This window comes from Heptranchias perlo, chromosome 8, assembly GCF_035084215.1.
Source record: "Heptranchias perlo isolate sHepPer1 chromosome 8, sHepPer1.hap1, whole genome shotgun sequence".
Classification (NCBI taxonomy): Eukaryota; Metazoa; Chordata; class Chondrichthyes; order Hexanchiformes; family Hexanchidae; genus Heptranchias; species Heptranchias perlo.
This window is the reverse complement of record NC_090332.1, coordinates 10,048,958-10,071,718: the sequence shown is the minus strand read 5'-3', so window position 1 is coordinate 10,071,718 and position 22,761 is coordinate 10,048,958. Positions and strand designations below refer to the sequence as shown.

The window sequence follows — 22,761 nt, the reverse complement described above, 5'->3', positions numbered from 1 at the left end:
GAGATTTCCAGGTGCTGCTGTTCAGTCAGCATTTCTCCTTTCATTCGTTCTTTGTCTCCAGCAAAAGTGCTCTATGAGGAGGTGGGTAGGGTGGGGTGTCTCAGTGTCTATTGTGGAAGGACTTTACTAAAATGTAGAAACTGAGAGGCCCACTGGTTTTAATGGAGTCATTTCCCTTCTGCTATGTGTAATGACGTTAGCCTGCACATCTGAATAGCCATTCTCTTATTGGAGCTGAAGAATGGCTGATGGATCCGTGAGTTACTGGAAAAGGCAGGGTAGATTACTCCTCATTGCTCTTGCCGGGCTGTAAGAAAGAACTTGCGTTTATATAGCGCCTTTCACGACCTCAGGATGTCTCAAAGTGCTTTACAGCCAATGATGTGTTGTCCCTGTTGTAATATAGGAAACACTGCAGCCGATATGTGCACAGCAAGATCCCACAAACAGCAATGTGATCGTGACCAGATAATCTGTTCAGTGATTTTAGTTAAGGGATAAATATTGGCCAGGACACCGGGCAGAACTCCTCTGCTCTTCTTCGAAATAGAGCCGTGGGATCTTTAACGTCTACCTGAGGGGGCTGACAGGGCCTCGGCTTAACGTCTCATCTGAAAGGCAGCACTTCCGACAGTGCAGTGCTCCCTCAGTACTGCACTGGGAGTGTCAGCCTAGATTATGCGCCTTCTGAATCTGAGGCGAGAGTGCTACCACTGAGCCACGGCTGACCCTTATCGTGGTCATGTTGCCATTGTGTATTTCTTTTTAATACTTTTGCCAGAGTTTCAATTTATCTTTCTCATGATCCAAAGCCTGTAGTTTGCTAAAAGGAATGTTTTTTTTGTGTGCTGTAGTTTTCATGCGCTTTTGACTCAGTCAATTTATTGTTGAGATATAAGTTTCCGATGGGCTAAAAACCTGACTCTGTCTTGCATTAGCTCCACTTCTTTTTATTGCTCCTACGTTCAGCCCAAGTGCAAAATCAGCAGGAAGCTAGTCACAGCAGCTGAAATCACAACAGCACTGCAGTTTCTGGGTTGGGCACGATTCTGGTAGCTTGACTGCCATTGACTTGAAGAAGCTAAGAAACCTTTAAAGCTCATGACCCCAAGTGACTACAGTGACCGCTTCTCGTCCGAGAGATTGCACGATCGCTCTTTATCGTGGAGGTTTCAGACTGCGTTAATTAATTCATCAAATCTCAATTAAAAGTGACGGCCGTGGCACTTGTACAAACAATGAGTTTTGGAATGTGGTTCTGTGGGCATGTCGAAATGAACATTATCTTTTAGTGCCAGTGCAGGATTCAAAGCGATTATCTAAGTTTTGAATTTTAACATGGTGTAATCTGACTAATTTTAATTTTTTTTAACTTTGCAATTGATATTTTTAATTTCAATATAAAAGAGAAAAATATTTAATATTTGGGTTTTTCAACAGATGAACCATGCCATCACTTTCCCCAAAAGTTACCTCTACATTCTTACTTCCCTGTAATCCCTGCTCTTTGAACCCCTATCCACCCCTTCTCCCATTGAGACATGGTCCTCTGTTCTAGAGGTGACCTGATAAAGGTCTTTAAAATTATGAAGGGGTTTGATAGAGTAGATGTAGAGAAGATGTTTCCACTTGTGGGGGAGTCCAAAACTCGAGGGCATAAATATAAGATAGTCACTAATAAATCCAATAGGGAATTCAGGAGAAACTTCTTTACCTAGAATGTGGAACTTGCTACCACATGGAGTGGTTGAGGTGACTAGCATAGATGCATTTAAGGGGAAGCTAGAAAGGGACATGAGGGCGAGAGGAATAGAAGGATATGCTGATAGGGTTAGATAAAGTAAGGTCGGAGGAGGTTTGTGTGGAGCATAAACACCGGCATAGACCAGTTGGGCTGAATGGCCTGTTTCTGTGCTGTAAATACGATCAAGTGCTAGGTTTAGCATTGCTTGTTCGCACTCTTTCACCTCTAATTTTTGAACGCCACTGCACACTGTGGTTAGATCTTAAGCATGTAGCGGCATTGAAACTCTGAGCAGCAGCAGGAGGTGGCAGTCCCCTCGTGACACTGTGGAGGGGGTCCGAGGATAACGGATTGAAGGAGGTTTTGGTTATGTACTTTTTCAAGGACATTGTACACTTATCTTATTTCTTAATTCTGCTCTGTACTTGGCTTTAAAATTGTCAGTTGGAAGGAATTGGGGGAAATTTATTTGCAAGAGGGTTGTTGGAGCACCGAATACATTGTCAGAGGGCAGTGGTTAAGGCAAAGACCATTGAATCTTTTAAGGAAAAGTTGGGTAAGCAGTTGAAGTAGATGCTGGTATAAGGGCTAGGGAGCAAGTGGGACAGTGCAATTAGTTTTGATTTGCCCTAGCAAAGAGCCAATATAGAAATGATTGGCCGAGTGACCACCTTCTGTGCTGTAAGCTTCTATGAGTCTCTGGTCCCATATCAAGTCAATGATGTGCAACTCAACACCACAGATAGTGATTACTTAACACTTGAATATTTTCATATTTCATGGAGGTGGTGTCATAATTGAGAACAACTCGATCAAAATGATTTGCAGTGACCTTACCAGAGCTAGCCTATCATTTGGACATCTGTATAGTTCATGACTGAGGATTTGTGGGATGTCATAGGTCTGTTGTCATTTGCTGCAGCCCATTGTTTTGGCTTGCTGAGTTTCTCCTGTTATGTTGCTGTGGAGAGCTGCAAGGCCCAGACCAGGCACCTCACCAGAGGGAAAAAAGGAGTTATCCTTGGCCTGCAAGGCAGGTGTTTCCTAAAGGCTGGTTCGCAGTCGAGTTGGAGGAGCTGGTCAGCTGTTGGGTGACTGGTAAGAAAATGAAATTGATGATATGCCCACCCCAAAAAAAAACGCCACGGCTCTTCCTGTGGTCAATCCTGTATGAAGCTGGGTTAGACTGCGGCTTAATGCAAACATCTGCCTGTGGCCTGTACAGCGTGCGTGCTTGATGAAACGGCCATCCAGGCAGGGTAGTGCTAGTATGAAATTGAAGTAAGTTTTATTTTCACTTGGTAGAATGGAGGTATTTGCAATTCTCCTCCCAACAGTGCCAATTAAAGAAGGTTTTATTTTTAGTATCCAGAACTTGCATTGCCTGTCAGTTTCAGCTACGTATTCCTGGAGTACTGCTATGCTTTTACTCCTCGAGTTTTTCAGAGGAGAAGTTGGCCTATATTTTAAACAAGGACACTTTATAAAAGCCTACTGGCTCACCTGCTGCTCTCTCTCTGTGGTTGATGAGATAAAGCACCAACCAGAGAGAGAGAGCTGGGGAGACAGAGATACATTAGTACAAGTAATCGTTCAGCGAGTGCACTGGTAGTGGAGTCCATCCAGCTTTAATTGCTTCAGGATAGCAATTCATCTTGTCAACAAGATTTATTTTTGATGTACTGAGAAATGTGTGAATTTAAGCTAAATATTCTGTGCTCTGTGCAAGGTAGAAAACAAGACTACTGTGTAAGTTGTACAATGCCACAAAAGAGTTAGTTGTATTGTGTACACTACCTCTAAGCAGGCTGAAACTGTTCAACTACTCAATTTATTTGGACAAAAAATGATTCTGATTTTAAGATACTGGAGATTTACTCAATTCTGGATTCCTGAGGTCATCATGAGAAGAAAGACAGACTTGCAATTATATAGCGACTTTCATGACCTCAGGATGTCCCAAAGCACTTCACAGCCAATTAAGTACTTCAAGTGTAGTCACTTGTAATGTAGGAAACGTGGCAGCCAATTGCACACAGCAAGTTCCCACAAACAGCAATGTGATAATGACCAGATAATCTTGCGGTGTTTTTTTTTATGATGTTGGTTGTGGGATAAATATTGGCCAGGAAACCGGGGCAAACTCCCCACCAGAAATGAAAGTAAATCCTTTTTTTAACAGCAGATAGTTTTGAGGTTTGCTATATCATGTGGTTGAATTATTAAATTCCCAGCTGTGTGATGGGAATAAAACTTTCCTGTTGGGGTGTCCACTATTGCTGCGTGTGTATAATCTACTTCATGTTCCATACCTACAGGTCTGACTTGAAATGTGGGCTTCCAGAAGGGATTGTGCTGCATATCCTGACTTTTTTTCTCCAGGAAAATATTGAGCTGCTTGTGCTACTGTACATTTTTAATATTACTCTTGGTTTGTTGTCCTGGCATTTAATCCCCCATTACGTGGAAGTGTGCTCGGCCTTGATACTTCTGCTGAGTGGGCTCATGTCCTGCTCCCACACTGCTGATGGTGGCTTTCCCTTCTGTTTATTCTTTCCCTTGCCCCTACAAACAAGGACTTGCGCCTTTACACCATTAAAAAAACATCCCAAGGCTCTTCACGGAAGCATAATCGGATGAATGTGGATGCTCAGACAAGGGAGGGGATAATTAGTTGGGGATATTAAAAGCTTGGCCAAAGAGATGGGTGTTAAGGAGAGTCTTAAAGGAGGAGAGGCCATGGTCCTGACAGCTGCTTGTTGTGGCTCAGTTTCAATCTCTGCTTTGGGAACTATCTAAATTTTCCCACCCTTTAATGGTCATTGGGTTGAGTACCTAACCCTATCTCTGTCCCCACTCTGAGTGTTCGAACCTCGACGCTCTGAGCCATGCACCGCTCCTCAGCTGACTTTTCCAATGTGACTTCAAAGGCTATGGTGTCATCGGGCAAGGAACCGGCAGAAGTCTGAGCACGCCCTTTACAAAAAAAAAAGCAGATAGTAAAACTGTCAGGTACCTTTTTTACACTAGTGTGTGTTGGAGAACATAGTAAAAAGTCTGGACCACAGGCAGTGTTGGTTTGGAAAGCACCATGCTGTAAATGCACATTTTTATTCATTCATGGGATGTGGGCGTTGCTGGCGAGGCCGGCATTTATTGCTCGTCTCTAATTGCCCTTGAGAAGTTGCCCATGGATGTCTGAATGCATTGTGCTGTTGCTGGGCTCGTAAAATGTGCACTGGACTTGCAATACCAGAACTAATTGGGATCCTGGTGCTGAGGCACTCTGGTGATACGGATAATTCACATAGAAAATTTACAAGACAAATCTATGTATCAAGAAAGAACTCGTGTTTTTGGAGTACCTTAAGCGCTTCACAGCAATTCAGGTACTTCTCAAGCGTAGTCACTAAGTAGGTAAACGCGGCAGCCAATTTGCGCACAGCAAGGTCCCACAAACAGCTGGGAGACGAGCGACTAGATAAAAGGAAAATGTTGGAAATCTGAAAACACTCCAGATCAGGCAGCATGTGTGGAGAGAGAAACCAAGTTGACGTTTCAGGTCAATGACCTTTCATCAGAACTGGAAGATGTTAAAGATTAACAGCTTAAGCAAGTACAGAGCCAGGGAAAAGGCGGGTGTGCAGGTGAAGAACACAGGGTCTGTGATGGGGTGAAGGGCTGGAGTGATTAAATGACAAAATTAATGAGGGTGCAAGTCAAAAGAGGGTGGTAATGGGACAAGTAGAGAAATAATGTTTGTCCCTTTCAGTATGAAAAAAACAATTAACTGACTAAACCCAATGGTCATAGATTAATGCTGGCATTTCATAAATGTTAAATGGCAGAGAGCTGAGCTGGTTGCCTATAGTTTGGAAAGGTGATAATAAGTTGCAACATAAGCATCTGATTGATAAATGTTCTCTTTGGGGAGTTTTAAAAAAAAATTTCAAAATATACTTTATTTCATACATTCCTACGCAGATGTCACAATTACAATTCAAAAACAATACAATACAGATCATACAATACGATTCCATTATTACAATTTAAAACATAGTAGAATCATAGAATGGTGACAGCGCAGAAGGAGGCCATTCAGTCCATTGAGCCCATGCCAGCTCTTTGTAAGAGCAATCCAGTTAGTCCCATTCCGCCACTCTTACCCTGTAGCCCTGCAGATTTTTTCCCTTCAAGTATTTATCCAATTCCTTTTTGAAAGCCACGATTGAATCTGCCTCCATCACCCTTTCAGGCAGCACATTCCAGATCATAACTGCTCACTGTGATTTCAAAAAAAAAAAGTTTTTCCTCATGTCGCCTTTGGTTCTTCTGCCAATCGCCCTAAATCTGTGTCCTCAGGTTCTCGACTGTTCCGCCAACTGGAACAGTTTCTCTTCAATTACTTTATCTAAACCCTTCATGATTTTGAACACTTCTATCAGAAGAATAGAAAAACAGAATATTTTTAAAAAACAGTTTCTCACCATTTAAAAAAATATTCTATTAAATGTTGGTGTTCAGAGAGACTTGGGTGTCCTCGTACAAGAAACACAAATGTTAGCATGCAAGTACATTAAGCAGTTAGGAAGGTAAATAGCATGTTGGCCTTTATTGCAAGGGGGTTGGAGTACAAGAGTAAGGAAGTCTTACTACAGTTGTACAGGGCATTGGTGAGACCTCACCTGGAGACCTGGAGTTTTGGTCTCCTAATCTAAAGAAGGATATACGCGCCTTAGAGGCGGTGCAATGAAGGTTCACTAGATTGATTCTTGGGATGAGAGGGTTGTCCTATGAGGAGAGGTTGAGTAGAATAGGCCTGTATTCTCTGGAGTTTAGAAGAATGAGAGGTAATCTCATTGACACATAAGATTATGAGGGGGCTTGACAGGGTGGATGCTGAGAGATTGTTTCCCCTGGCTAGAGAGCCTCGAACTAGGGGGCATAATTGCAGGATACGGAGGGTGGCTATTCAAGACAGATGAGGAGGAATTTCTTCATGCAGAGGTTTGTGAATCTTTGGAATTCTCTACCCCAGAGGGCTGTGGATACGGAGTCATTGAATATATTCAAGGCTGAGATGGATAGATTTTTGGACTGTCGGGGAATTAAGGGATATGAGGATCGGGCGGGAAAGTGGAGTTGCGGCTGAAGATCAGACATGATCTGATGGAATGGTGGAGCAGGCTCGAGGGGCCATATGGCCTACTCCTGCTCCTATTGCTTATGTTCTTATCAAATCTCCTCCTAACCTTCTCTGCTCTAAGGAGAACAATCCCAGCTTCTCCAGCCTATCCACGTAACCGAAGTCCCTCATCCCTGGAACCATTCTAGTAAATCTTTTCTGTATCCTCTCTAAGGCCTTCACATCCTTCCTTCTAACATATCTTCTAATATCTGCTGTACATGGTGGCCTTTCCCCATAGAGCCTTTGCTTCAGTGCATCCCGCAGCACGTTCTCCTGGACCTTGGGGTGTGCCAGTCGGCAACACTCGGTCATGGACAGCTCCTTCAACTGCAAGACCAGCAGGTTTTTGGCGGACCAAAGGGCCTCCTTCACTGAGTTGATGGTCTTCCAGCAGCAGTTGATATCATCTGTCTCGGTGTGCATTCCGGGGAATAGCCTGTAGAGCACAGCATCTTGTGTTACTGAACTGTTGGGGATAAACCAAGGCAGAGACTGAGCACTGTGAACTGTTCAGTAGCTCCCCGTTCTGACGTACTGCTCAGCCTCTCCCCGCCCATGCCCTGCTTATCTCTTTAAAGTTGTGATGAGTGGCGCACATGTTGCTGAATGCAAGTAATCAGCTGCTGGTAGATTCAACCGTGCACTGTGCTCACTGGCAATTTAAACAGCCAATAGAGCATTAACATGGCGATCTTTTCAACAGTTTCAGCGCCCACCCTCTGAGTCAGTTAAAAGCAGCTCTGAATGCATTTAGCAATCAGATGTCTCTATGTTGCTACTGACAATCCATCTCTCCTCACAAAAACAAATTGCACAAGAGTATCCCTTCCCACTGCACTCATGTCCCATCCGTCTGTTGATTTACAATCCAACCCATAACAAAGTGGGATTTCCAAATGCCCGTGCATTAATCGGGGATGGGTAGAGAGTCTGACTGACGTGCGAATCTTTGGACTCATTTTGTCTTTTATTGGTCAGTCACATCATTTAGTGTAACTCGCTTATCTGATTGTGTTGCCTTCAGGTCTCTGCTGGGCAACACTGTTGTAATTTTTAGTTACTAACCTGGTCTGTCTTATTGTGCTGAGGCACTCTCTTTCTCTCTGTGGAAGTGGCGCAAAAGGGGTCTGGGGTCAACTTGAGACTAATTATTGGAACACTCTGTAAATTGGTATCTGTTTGGCTCTCATTATCTTCATAACCTTTCCTGATTATCTTAAAGGTCAGGAAATCATTGGGTTTCATTCTCTTTTTTTAAAAATTAAAATTGTTCAGTTGTATTTGGTGTTTTGCACAAAGTGTGATGCCTGGAATGTGACAGACTTAAAACTTTTGTGTAAATAGTTGACTAAACTGGTGATTTTTCTGAAATTTGTTCCACATAAATGCTAACTTAAAAAAAATTGATGTGACTAAGAGCTGTTGCAAGATCGATTCAGAAGAAGGAGGCTCTTTGGTCCATTTGTTGTCATCCTCTGTGATTACTCAACTCTTATCACCTTCCCATTATGGTTTTTTAATGTTTGCCTGGACCAAACCTTGGTTTAACATCTCCAAAGACAGGCACCTCCAACAATGTAGCACTCCTTCAAACCTTCACTGGAACGTGAGGTGAGATTGTGTGCTCAAGTCTTGGTGTGGGACTCGAACCCACAAACTTTCATTCTCATAGGTGAGATTTGCTTCTAACTGAGCCAAGGCGGCAATTTGACCAGCCTCAGTACATCCTAGAAAGAAAGAAAGACTTGCATTTATATAATGCCTTTCGTGACCTCGGGACATCCCAAAGCACTTTACAGCGAATTAAGTACTTTTGAAGTGTATTCAAGGTTGTAATGTAGGAAACGTGGCAGCCAATTTGCACACGGCAAGCTTCCACAAACAGCAAGGAGTTAGTGACCAGATAATCTGTTTTAGTGATGTTGATGTGAGGGATATTGACCAGGAGAACTCCCTTGCTCTTCGAAAGAGTGGCTTGGGATCTTTTGCATCCAGAGGGCAGACGGAGCCTTGGCTTAACGTCTCACCCGAAAGACGGCACCTCCGTCAGTGCAGCACTCCCTCTGTACTGCACTTGAGTGTCAGCCTAGATTTTGTGCTCAAATCACTGGAGTGGGACTTGAACCTGCAACCTTCTGACTCAGCAGCGAAAGTGTTGCCAACTAGAATAAAAATTGATCACCAGACCCTGGCTGGCTGCAAGTGATGCCAGGGAGAATGAATAAAAGAGGGTGAAAAATGTGCGGGAGTAACAGTTGGGTTTATTCGGATTTGATTACAAGCAAGCACATTTGGGGTTGTATCATAATTTTTTTTGACAGTAAGCCGTTTAGATATGCGGCAAAGTTCAATTCCAGGATCAGACTTTTTAAAAACGGGAGAGAGTACCCCTCTGTGCTGCCCCTCTCCAAAGACACATGAATGCCATTTGGTAATGAATCTAATTTGAGTGCTTTAATAAGTTCAGAACTGGTGTTGAAGTCACAGGAACAGATGGCAACAAACAGAACGGAGCACAATTAGCAAAATTGTGTGAAATGATGAATATTTATGAAGGATAATTTTATCACTGATCCAGGAAAAACACTTAGGATGATTTTCATCTGCTGTCCACCCTGTTTATTTTGGAATAAACAGGGCCAAAAATACATTGAAAAAAAATGTAACTACCGGAGACTGTTGTAATTTTTGGGTGGGCCTCAATTGAAGCGACTGGCCCACCCAACCAAAACGGGGAGTGGGGCTGTGGGGACTAATCAATATATTACAACAAAAGTCCTATGATGTATTTAGGACCCCAGTGCCATTTTGGCTGACTCTGCACTGCCACAGTTACTTCCTAAACCCATCTATGGACATGATGTGGAGATGTCGGTGATGGACTGGGGTGGACAAATGGAAGGAGTCTTACAACACCAGGTTATAGTCCAACAGCTTTATTTGAAATCACAAGCTTTCGGAGGCTTCCTCCTTCGTCAGGCGAGTGTGGGATCCCACACTTGCCTGACGAAGGAGGAAGCCTCCGAAAGCTTGTGATTTCAAATAAAACTGTTGGTCTATAACCTGGTGTTGTAAGACTCCTTCCATCTATGGACGACAAGTGGTAGGAGGCAGTCAGTTCCAGCGCTACTTAAAGGGTTACTTGCCTGCTATTGTTTCAATCGCCGTGAATGTTTGGCAGACGTCTTGCTGTTAGTTCAGTCATTTTTGGGTGCAGAATTGCCGTTTTCTTTTTGTGTGTAGTGGCTGGACAACCTTTGGTAAGCTTAAGAGGGGGTACTGGTTGTTTCTGAAAGTGGCCATTCCATTCTGGCTCGAGGAAAGGGAGCAGCAGCAGCAACAGGATGGAAGGATTACCTGGCAGTACAGCTGCAGGGTGACCACAGCAGGAGGTCAGCTCGTAGACATCCTTACCCCCCCACGTTCCCCAACAGGGTGCATAGGGCCAGTGTGACATTCCTGCAGCTCTTGTGGAATGGTGCATAGGGCGGGCGGCTGTCACAGACCAGTGTGGCCTTTTGCAACCAGACCTGTAAGCCGGTGCGGGTGACTGATGCCATGTTTGATGAAGCGCACGCATTCGTCACTTTCCCCATGGACGACCGGAAACAGCAGAGTAGAGCTCTGGGGTTCACGCATATTACAGGCTTCCCACAAATCCAGGGCGTTATTGACTGCACTGGCACTGCCACGAGAGCTCCTGCAAACCCAGCTTTGCTGCCTTCACGAACCGCAAGGGCATCCATTCCCTTAATGTGCAGCTGGTGTATGATCACTGGCAACACATCACAGAGGTCTGCGGTCACTTTCCTGCAGCTGATGCTTTCATATTGCAGTAATCCTCAAAACCACACCTCCCACCATTCTTTCTCACTACACAGGAAAATGTGTACTGTGTTGTAGCCATCATTCTAATTTGCTGTAACTTGAAGTGCTTAGAAAGTTCCTTGTATTTTTCTGTCATCTGAACTTTTAGGATTAAATTGCAGCCTGGAAACCACATTTGGGTGTGTCTTGTGATCCTCTGTATTTTGAACTTTTTGTGTTTAGTTTTGTGCCCATTTTGCCGTCTTGATGTCAGCTGTTCCTGCAGCCTCACTGCTTCTTTCCATGTTAACACGACGCAATGGTGATGCTGATAGATTGATGATGAACGATCTTTCTGTCGATTACCATGTGGCGATATTGTCATTTGTAGAGGAATAAGGATATTCAGGAGTGATTACAAGGCAGAAATCTGATGGTGAAGCTTGTGTGTCTTGCAATGATTTTTTTGAGGTGAGATTGAAGTTATTCACAGAATCTCTTATTTTTAACATTGTATACTGGGATTATTGGTGGCAGCCATAGCGATTGTCAGTTGCTGATGAAGGAGGTGCTGGCTGTGATTGCATGATGGCCGCACCAAGAGATTAACAATTGTGAAATCATTGAGTGACAATCCACAGTCGAGCAGCAAGACTCTTGCAATCACTGGTGAATTTTTAAAAAAAGCAAAATCTTTTACCACTTCTTATTTAACAGTTCCCATTATTGTTATGTAGAGAAAAGTATGATGGTTGAATTTATCAACCTGAGTGACAGTTGTACCACAGGGTACATGAATCCTCTTGAAGAGCTGTCCTAAGCAGTGTTGATAGGTCTGGTGTAGTGTTATGCCACAGGCTGGTACTTTAGTTGGCTTCTGCCATTCTTGACTAAGTTAGCATTCTCAACTGGTTACCCCAGAAGTGCCAATGACAGTCAAGCACTTGCCTGCAGATGAAGGGGGAAAATCAGAGAATGATACAACAGGCACTGTTCATGTACACCTAGTTTTTTTTTTAAGAAAGGATAAGTTCAAATGGAGAAGGTTGTTTGGCCTACTTGACCTTTGACATCACCCTTCGGGTACCAACCCCGACACATCAGCCATGATCTAATTGAATGGCGGAACAGGTTCAAGAGGCTGAATGGCCTACTCCTGTTCCTGTGTTCCCTGCTGTATTCCAGTTTATAACTTTTTTTTTAATATCCACCTGAGGTATCTAGACGTGACCTTTTGCTTAACATTCCATTCAAAGGTGATTATCTCTTGAAAATGACGTACCTATTTCGGAGTGCCATTGATGGAAGCCTGGAAGCAGCATGGCTTCTTGTTTTGGATGAGCGAAGACCTTAAATAGGGAGGGAGGAGCGTGGCGGGAAGAGGGAAAAATAATGTTAAAAGGTTATAAGCATTCTTTAGAAAGTTGGGTTTGTAATTTGAGTGTTGGGCTTATCATACACACAAGTTCTTGATATATCCCCCCCCCCAACCCAAAGTGTGCAGGAGTAGGCACCCTCAAAATATTAAATGTTGGTCCTCTGCAGAAATGAAAACAACTGAAACTTGGGCACTGGGGATGATTCTAGTTGTTTGGGAATGGATGATTTTCTCAACCTTCCAATGTATGTCCCAAAATTAAATCTGCAACATTGTTAAATACAGATAACTGCCAACTATTGTAATTGGTTTGAATTTAGCTTCTTCCTTTTGCGAATTATGATTTAATTTGCCAATGAAAGCGTTGCTCTCCAGAGAGGGGAAATGAGAAATCCTGAAATTATATTATCCATCCTTTTTGGTTTTACAATTGTGAATTATTGCTATAATAGCCTTTTGGCAAAAAAAATGGCCTGCTGAGAACCTGTGGCTAATTACTGTTATTGGTACTTCAAATACAGGTGAGCAATTAACATACTATACTAGCTGTTGCCAGGCTTGTGTTCAAACTGGCTCTTTAAGCCTTTTACTACAGCTGGTTTGGCAATTACAATGGCGCTACATCCTTTTGGAACTATTTCTCACTTGAACTTACTTTTGGCAAATAATGAGAGACAGACCAACAAATTACTATAATTGATTGTTCTGTATATTGAGCAAAACTTCACAAATTGAAGATTAAACGTAGATTTGTGTTCATGTAGAACATGTTATTCTGACAAAATGGTTGATTGTTTTGTTGGATCTATTGTATTGACTAAAGGCGGGAGATGGGGAGCATTAGGTTCTAACAAGTTCGGTTTTAAAAATACATTTTTTTTAAAGTTTGCTTTTGTTTAACTTAATTGAACCTGATTTTGACCTTTTCATAACTTGAGTGAAACTTCCTCATTTGCATTATAAGGCACATGCCAAGTGACTTCATAATCATAGAGGGATCCAGTGGAATCTGAGTAGAGCAGTGCATCCTATTGGTATGAAGCAACTCCTAATAGATTTATGTATTAATAATTGTGGTGATTTCCCCATGTTCCATGTCAACAAATGCTGATTTTTTTTTGGCTCCATTACAAAATCCAAGCCAATGACTTCACACAAAGGGTAGTGGAAATCTGGAAAACTCTTCCCCACTCCTCCTTTGTTCTCTCTTTTTTCCCCCTCCCCCCCCCCCCCCCCCCCCCAAACAAAAAGCTGTTTAGGCTGGGGGTCAATTGAAAACTTCAAAACTGAGATTGATATTTTTTGTTGGGTAAGGTTATTAAGGGATATGGAAACAGATCAACCATGATCTAATTGAATGAACAGGCTCGAGGGGCTGAATGGCCTACTCCTGTTCTGAAGTGTCACTCTAAATGATCGTGTCCTGTATAACACTACGGTAATTTTCCTATTTCCTGATTGTTCATGGGGGAAAAATGTCCATAATCTCATTGGGTTGGTTGACTATAAAGGTAAAATGAAGAAGAAAAAGGAGCTCATGATTCAGCACAATTTATGATGTGTATAATTGCAAGAGAATAAACTGTTTCTAAGGTCAGGACAAAGTGAAATGATTAAAACATTTCTAGTAGGATGAAATACCTTCTGTTAACTTTTTTTTTGTAAAATCAAATGTAATTTTGGCTGTTGAAAGGCTTGGGGCACTATTTAACTTGGTTGGTGTATTGGAATTATACTTTTAAAAATGTGTTTTGCATTAAGTGCTCTTGCCCTTCAACTCTGCCGTACACCATGTGCTATTTCTTGGATGAAGCACACGTGACTTATTCGGGTGCTTCTCTGAATGCTGCTAACCAACTGGTTGCTTGTAGGTGAGACTAACCCTTTGGAGGACGTATTCTCAAGTTTTCCCTCAAATCTCCTGTGGTGCAACTACTAGCTGCTATGAACAGCTCTTCACAATGAGATCTTAAGGGCACATCTATGCCTTCCATGATGCAATGGTTTATTAAATGAATGCGCCACGCCATTGTGCTTCTCTATTGAAAGAAAATGCAAATATAGGTTAGTATTATCCTGGAGGCATTCGGTTCGAATGTATAAGTTTGGTCTCGTATTTCTGATGGGGTTAGTTTTGTTTCTGTATTTGAAGAAAAAGCTGAAAATTTGTCATGACATACGAAACCATTTTAGCAAAATCCTGACATGTTTTGATGCTCATTTTGTGTACTTCAGTTTGGTATTCAGTTTTAGATAGACTGGAACAAACATACTTTACCTAATTGATGAGCATCATTCATTTTGACCCATCAGCTGTCAATCTTGTGCATTGAGGATCTGAAATGCTTTTCGTGCAAGTATTGCTTTAGCCTCTAGATGGCACTTAAGTTCAGTGAATATAAGTTCACTCCGAGCTTCGTTTAATCAGCCAGTGGGATGAAAGTGTTGTGGTTTGCAGCTCTTTATGGTCTGGGATTGTTGGAATCGTGTTGTGCACGTTTGCAGATCCGCACTTAAGGGAATTTCTGGATTTTGCCAGGTTGCTGGGGAGATTAAGTCCTGTAAATTCAAATTTTTTTTTAAAGATAAGCGTTTCAATTTTGCTTTATGGATCTCCTATAATCGCACGTGTTTCTCCAGTAAATACTGGCTGGCATAAACTGAGGAATGAGTCTCTTGTCTTGCATTAACTTGCACATTTCTGTCGTTTTAGTGTTTTAGTATTGCAACCTGTGAGTCAAGTGTATTTTGCATAACGAGGACCCCAGTTTCTGATCAGCCGTTTGCTTAAAATCTCCGTGTAACTTTCTGACCTATTCCTCTGCACTATCTAAAACCTCCCCCTCCCACGCCCCCTGTGAAGTATGGAAAGAGTACAGTTGTGGTATTTAAGTTGCTGAATTCTGGTTATATTTGAGCTCGCGAATGTTCAGTTCATTAATACTGAAAACTGCAGTTCTTGCGTCTGACGTGTAAATAACAGACTGACCCAGGCTGGCAGCACCCAGAGCAAAGTGAAATGGTTTCTCATGCCCACAAGGATTCCTCTGACATCTGGGAGCTCTGTTGGTTTATTTTTCTTTAAAAAAAGCACACACACACCACCTGTGGAACTGTTTGAAGTGGTAGTTGATATCTTGAAGAATTTGTAATAAGTTGGCATGTTTTTGTGTTGATATACTGAAGGCAGCTTTGAGTTGACATGAGTATGTACAGTAATGATGGCAAGTCCTGTTTCTTTTCCTCTTGAGGTTGGACTCCTCATTGAGGTGTTTATCCCTTTTACTTAATACCACACATCATTTGTAGAAAAGTGGGCAGAAGGGGGAACTTTCTAAGCAATCTCGGTACTTTGTGATTTGCCTATTGGCAAGCACCTTCTAACAACTGGGATAGTGTTTTATTTTTTTATATAGTGCAGATAGATAGGGGTAATGTGATTTAAAAAAAAATGCATTCAGCTAGTTATAGCTGAACAAAAGCCCCTTTTACCTCTGACTGGATTCGGTGAGAGTCGAGTTGTCTGTTGATGCCGCTGCCTGTACGCAAAGTAATTAGGTTACGGTTTGGTAGTTGGACAGACTTTTAGTCTCAAGTTTGCAAAGCAGACAAATAGACAAATTAATCGCTAATGGCAGACGTGTCGAGGAATACACTTGGAGGAACATCAACATTTACAAGATGAAAACCTTCTCTTGGTATAAAGCAACTGGCCAGCTATGTTTTAATTTGGTCCAACTGACACCTAGGCTCTGTGTATTGTGAATGTTTACGACTTGTTTCATCCAAAAGCCTTGTCCTAATTAATTGTCTAACAAAGGGTGTTTTGATCTCTTAGCACAGGAGGAGGCCTATCGGCCCATCGAGCCTGTGCCAGCTGTTTGACAGAGCTATCCAATTAGTCCCATTCCCCCTGCTTTTTCCTCTTAACCCTGTAAATTTTTTGCCTTCAAGTATTTTATCCAATTCCCTTTTGAAAGTTACTATTGAATCTGCTTCCACCACCCTTTTCAGGCAGTGCATTCCAGATCATTACAACTTGCTGCATTTAAAAAAAAAGTTTCCTCATGTCGTCTCTGGCACTTTTGCCGATCACCTTAAATCTGTGTCCTCTGGTTACTGACCCTTCTGGCACTGGAAACAGTTTCTCCTTATTTACTCTGTCAAAACCATTCATGATCTTGAACACCTCCATCAAATCTCCCCTTCTCCTTCTCTGTTCTAAGGCGAACAACCCCAACTTCTCCAGTCTCTCCCTGTATCTGAAGTCCCTCATCCCGGATACCATTCTATTAAATCTCTTTTGCGCACCCTCTCTAAGGCCTTGACATCCTTCTTAAAGTGGGGTGCCCAGAATTGAACACAATACTGTAGCTGTGGTCTAATCATTGTTTTATAACGGTTTAGCATAACTTCCTTGCTTTTGTGCTCTATGCCTCTTTGAATAAAGCCCAGGATTCCATATGCTTTTTTAACAGCCTTCTCAACTTGTCCTGCCGCCTTCGAAGATTTGTGTATGTGAACCCCCAGGTCTCTCTGTTCCTGCATCCCCTTTAAATTTGTACCATTTAGTATATATTGCCTCTCCTCACTTTTCCTACCAAAATGCATCACTTCACACTTCTGTGTTAAATTTCATCTGCCATGTGTCTACTCATTTCACCACTTTGTCTATATCCTCCTGAAGTCTGAAAAACAACCATTCACCATTTACTCTCTGCTTTCTGTCCCCTAGACAATTTTGTATCCATGCTGCCACTGTCCCTTTGATCCTATTGGCTTTCATTTTGCTTACAAGTCAATTATGTGGTACTTCATCAAGTGCCTTTTGAAAATCCATATACACATCAACTACACTACCCTTATCAACCCTCCCTTACTTCATCAAAGGACTCAATCAAGTTAATCAAACACTATTTTCCTTTAATAAATCTGTGCTGACTTTCATTTTTATTAGCCCATCCTTTTCCAAGTGCTAATTCATTTTGTCCCGAATTATTGTCTAAGTTTTTCCACCATTGACGTTTGGTTGACTGGCCGGCAGATGCCAGGTTTATATCTCTCCCCTTTTTTAGAACAGGGGTGTAACATTTGCAATCCTCCAGTTCTCCGGCACCGTCCCCATATCTGAGGGTGAACTATTTCTGTTTTTGTTTCCTAGATGTCTGTATTATCCGTAACTTGCTGCTTCTACATATTGATAGCTTTATTTACAAGTAAGGCTGTTAATTTTAGTCTGAATGTAAAGGTTTGACAGGTTGGCATTTACCACCTTTTCGGAGTGGTCAAGATGATGAAGCTGGGCGTCTCGCATGTTCTCAGCGCATATATACTGTAGTTATGGGATCATTGTCAGTCCCACGATATGCTATTTCACTAAAGGCATTGCAGATTCTGCATTGTAGAAGACTCTATATGCTTTTGGAAATCACCTCTATGCTGTGAGCACAAATTAAGTATTGGGAGAAAGATTGAACTGTAATACACGTGGGAAATTGGACCTCGTTTTGCCCATTTTTTTGGGCCTTGAACTGGTGCTAAACTTGCCAGTATAAGGCCGTGATTGCAGCCGGAAGTGCATCATGTGCCATATTGATTTGGGCGCTCCTTGGTCCTCACTGGTGCCTGCTGAAAATGAGCATTTTACATTTCAAAAACATTTTAACTAACATCAGGGAGGGATTTTGGGATTGAGTGGTGCAGACGTTTGGTATTCTAGGTTTGAATCCAGCCCTGATTGATGGGATGAATGTCCACTCTCTCTGACCAGGAAAAGGTCCGATGAAATGTCCTAGTGGGTGTGGGCCTATCTTTTGGGAAAGTTAGTAGCTTCACTCAGATCCTAAGGATGGCTGGTTTGGGAAATGGAACTGATGCAGTGGAGGAAGCTCTTCCAAGGAGGGTGCAGTCTGGCCAGGATTTCAAGTTCTTTTTACCATCTGGTGTTGCCAGCTAGAAAGTGTGGACATTGGGTGAGGGCAAGTTTAGGCACTGCTGTAGTGTCGTCTAATGTTAAAACAGTTTGGCAACACTTCAATGTCAAGGTACAACCAGTGCATCTACAGCAGTGGTTTCTTTTCCTGCCCCTACTTGTCACCTCTGGAATTTTTGGTCCCCTCTTTATCCTCATTAACTTGGTGCCCATCGGGGACATCATCTGCAGGTTTAGGATCAGCTTTCACCCTGCCACCATCTCTTGACCTCGTGACCACCTCTGTATTAGACCTCTCATCTATCTTAAGTTTTTTTTTTAACTGAGCACAAGGAGGGAAACTCCTGGGAGTAGGTTGCCTGACAGCTCTTTGAGTACGGAATAGTCGCTGGTATGTGTTGCAGTGTAGGGAGGGGGAAGGAGAATAATGGTGGGGTGGGAAAAGAAATAACATGAGCATTGTAGTTGTTGGGCCATGGTGTAGCGGTTTGACATTCCTCATTCTATCTTTGTTTTTAGGGATATAATGGTTTCATGCTGTGTGCTTTTCAATTATGACAAGTTATGTTGGCATTTAACTGTATGAGTTTACCATTGTTGTCCTTGTATGATCTCAATCCTAGTTTCTGTAGTACTTAACAGCAAGATAATAATGAGTTTGAAATGCTTAGAGATTACTTAAGTTATGTTAGTTATTTAAAGCTCTGGTTAGACCCCATTTTGAGTACTGCATTCAGTTCTGTGCACCGCACCTCAGGAAGGATATGTTGGCCTTGGAGGGGGTGCAGCCCAGATTCACCAGAATGATACCGGGGCTAAAAGGGTTAAATTATGAGGCCAGGTTGCATAGGCTAGGCTTGTATTCCCTTGAATATGGAAGATTAAGGGATGATCTAATTGAGGTGTTTAAGATGATTAAAGGATTTGATAGGGTAGATAGAGAGAAACTATTTCCTTTGGTGGGGGTGTCCAGAACAAGGGGACACAACCTTAAAATTAAAGCTAGGCCATTCAGGGGTGATGTTAGGAAGCACTTACTGACACAAAGGGTAGTGGAAATCTGGAACACTGTTTGCCCAAAAAGCTGAGGCTGGGGTTCAATTGAAAATTTCAATACTGAGATTGATAGATTTTTGTTAGGCAAGGGTATTAAGGGATACGGAACCAAGGTGTGTAGATGGAGTTAAGATACAGATCAGCCATGGTCTGATTGAATGGCGGAACAGGCTCGAGGAGCTGAATGTCCTACTCCTGTTCCTATGTACCACCTTCACTACGTCGCAGGCCCTGCTAAGTTGTTGAATTCTGCCTGCCAGTTCGTTACAGTGGTTTATATTTGGCTAGATTAACTAATGTATTTTGTTGTTCTGCCTGACTTTACTCATTCAAACCTTCAGCTACTTTGCCCAATAAATAAATCCGTATTGATACGGTTGCAGAGTGGTTGAATGTAAGAAAATGGAACAGAGTTGAATTGAGCCTCACTGAGGTTTGGAATTGGGAATATGCTTGGGTGCAAGTCAACTAGCCACCCATGTGGCTGGGAAGCATTGTGACGGGGGTGGGGGGGCGGTGGGCAGGAAGATAGTGAGATGGGGAAAAATAACTGTTCAATTTCCCAAATCCTGATTTTCACAAGTCACTACTTTTCTGTTCTGATCCATTAAACTCGTTACATAAAATCAACAACAAAAGAGAAAAGTGCTTCAATTTTGGCCTAACTGAACCCCTTGGAACCTAAAGGTATTGGTGCAGTATCTGTCCCTCCTCTTCCAAGCTTCTCTTTCCCCCCCCCCCCCCCCCCCCCATGTGATTTTGAAAGTAAACACAAAAAAAAAATATCGATTTTTGTACAGGCTCAAGATCCATTGGTCCACTTCAGGAGGGGGAAATGCCAGTAATTTCATTGCTGAGTGACCGGGATGTGCATCTCCTGTGCGAGTTAATTTGCTCCATAGCTGAAAAGCAATAAGGCCAGGGACCGAAATTAGTTTCCAGAGAAGGTCTCTGGGGGTGGATGCAGAAATAAAAGCTGTGGTGTCTGGAATGGGGCTGTCTATTCCTGATGATAATTCAGACATTTGATTTTTTTTTTGCACTACTTTTTTATATTAAAAAAACAATTGGTTATCCAGTCATTTGAATTAAACAATGTAAATAACATAGGAATTTAGTGCTTAAAAAAATTGAACTTTCAGATCATTTGAATTAAGTGATTTGGAATCAAGAGGAGTTTAATACAGCAGTATTGCTTGACCCTCTGTTGTCTGACCTGGGAGTGATCTATATTTGTAATGAAAAACATATTGAAGCAAAGTTGTTTTTTTTTCCTCTTCATCTCATCGTGAGTCAACAGCAGGAACATTCTTTGACATGCACCTCGGAAAGAGGCAAGGCAACAACTGTCCAAGATAAAACCTGACATGGAAGCTATTTTCACAGATGTAATCAGTATGTTGAACACTTTCTCCCCCCCCCCCCCCATCAATGTTGCATGATATTGAGAGGATGTACTTTTGCGAAAGTAACATTTTTCTAATGTACTTGAAATCCAGGGGTTTCCAAGTGTTTTGCCTTCATGGGCTGCACAGATACAACAGTGACTACACTTCAAAAGTACTTCATTGGCTGTAAAAGCACTTTGAGACATCCTGAAGTCATGCAAGGCGCTATATAAATGCCAGTCTTTCTTTACCACGGAGTCTGGGGTCACATGCATTGCGGAATTTCTATTGGTTAGCGTATATCTCAGGTTTGTGGCTACGAACGGATCTTAGTGTTCTGATTTTAGGATTTAACTACCAACGGTGCCAAGAATAGCCCTTTCTGAATCACCAGGACCAAATGGGATTGATCCTAAGCAGAAATAGGAGTTTCCTGAGCTCAAGGGCTGGATTGTCAATGCTGAAGAGGCCACAGGCTGTAGTTTGGACAGCCCTTGCTGTAATCCTATCGCCCACTGTTCTATACTTCTAAAAAGATTCAGCTGTAAAAAGAAAAAAGGAAAGACTTGCCTTTCACCTCCTCAGGACGTCCCAAAGATCTTTACAGCCAATGAAGTACTTTTGAACTGTGGTAATGTAGGAAACAAGCCAGGTAATCTTTTTTAGTGATGTTGGAGGAGGGATAAATATAGACCTGCTGTTCTTCGAATAGTACCATGGGATCTTTTACATTCACCTGACTCCTGCGGTTAATGTCTGTCAAAAAGACAGTACCTCAGACAGTTCTGCACTGAAGTGTCAGCCTGGGTTATTTGATCAAGTCACTGGATTGGGACTTGAACCCATGACCTGATTGGGAGGTGAGAATGCTACCCACTGCGCTACGGCTGACAAGTTGAAAAGATGCAGCATCCTTTCAACATTCGGTTTGTTCGTCTCCTTGAAGGTGCTTCAATTGAAGTTTTTAAAAAAAAAAAATCTGGTAGTTTTTGTCAGCTCTAATTAACCATATTTTAAGATGGACTGTCTGATCAAAACAAGTCACACTGGAGCAATGTAAGGAGCTGAATATAAAATTGTGATGCATTGATTTTTGATTGTTGCGGAGACCTGAGGAGAGGGTGCAGAGACTTTTAAATTAGATTCCCGATTATGCATTTCTAGAGCGTTCTCCCTTCAGAAGCAGCCTGTCTCTTGTACTTTGTTTTTGCAGCAATAGAAGTCGACAGTATTGTTTATGGGATTTTTGTAACGCATGCAGCAGTTTCCTCTTTATCACTGCAAACATGCGGGGGAAGCAGATATAGTCACGGGCAATATTTCCCAAAGCTGAGATTTGAAATATGTATTGTGGTAGTATCTCGGGGACTTGGAATAAATCAATCGCTGGGAGCTCGAGAGGTCCAATTCTATTTTGTTTAAGGTACAGTAACTTGTTGAGCGGCACGCCAACCCTTGACTCTCTCGCAGGAATTGCCCACATCTGAAGCTTGTTTTCTGCCCGTACCCAAACGTTTTTATGTGATGCGTTTAAATGATACAGTGGCAGATGTTCTCCATTCCCCAATGAATGGACAAATTGCATTGTCGGGTGTGGATCAGGTCGTGCATTCTGCATGGAGCTTAATTTCAGCATGTTCGTGCAGCAGTGGGAGCTTTTTGGTTTTTTGAGACTGATGGAAGTTTTTGATGCGCATGTGTGTACTTTCCTTCTTTGCGTCACCTCCCCCACCCCCCTTTCCTGTACATTGAATCATACAGCATAGAAGAAAGCCATTCAGTCCACCCTGCCCGTGCCAGCTCTTTGAAAGAGCTACCCAATTAGTTCCATTCCCCTTCCCCCCATAGATATGCAAAAGTTTTCCTTTTCAAGTAAGTGTGCATCTATTATATCCAATTCCCTCTTGAAAGTTACTATTGAATCTGCTTCCACCGCCCTTTTCAGGCAGTGCATTCCAGATCATAACCAACGGTTGTGTAAAAAGAAATTCTCCTCCTCACCCTTCTGGTTCTTTTGCCAATTATCTTAAATCTTTGTCCTCTGGTTATCGACCCTCCTGTCAGTGGAAACAGTTTCTCCTCATTTACTCCATCAAAACTGTTCATAACTTTGAACACTACTATTAAATCCCCCCCCCCCTTAACCTTCTCTGCTCTAAGGAGAACAGTTCCAGCTTCTCTAGCCTCTCCACATAACTGAAGCCCCTCATCCCTGGTAGTATTCTAGTAAATCTCCGCTGCACCCTCTCCTAAGCCGTGAGATCCTTC

General features: G+C 42.4%; 1 protein-coding gene across 3 annotated transcripts in view; it reads left to right on the top strand.

The window, feature by feature from the left end:
* The window catches only part of smyd3 (SET and MYND domain containing 3), a 602,505-nt gene that overhangs the window by 34,446 nt on the left and 545,298 nt on the right, over nucleotides 1–22,761 (top strand). The gene's annotated exons all lie outside the window — the stretch shown is intronic.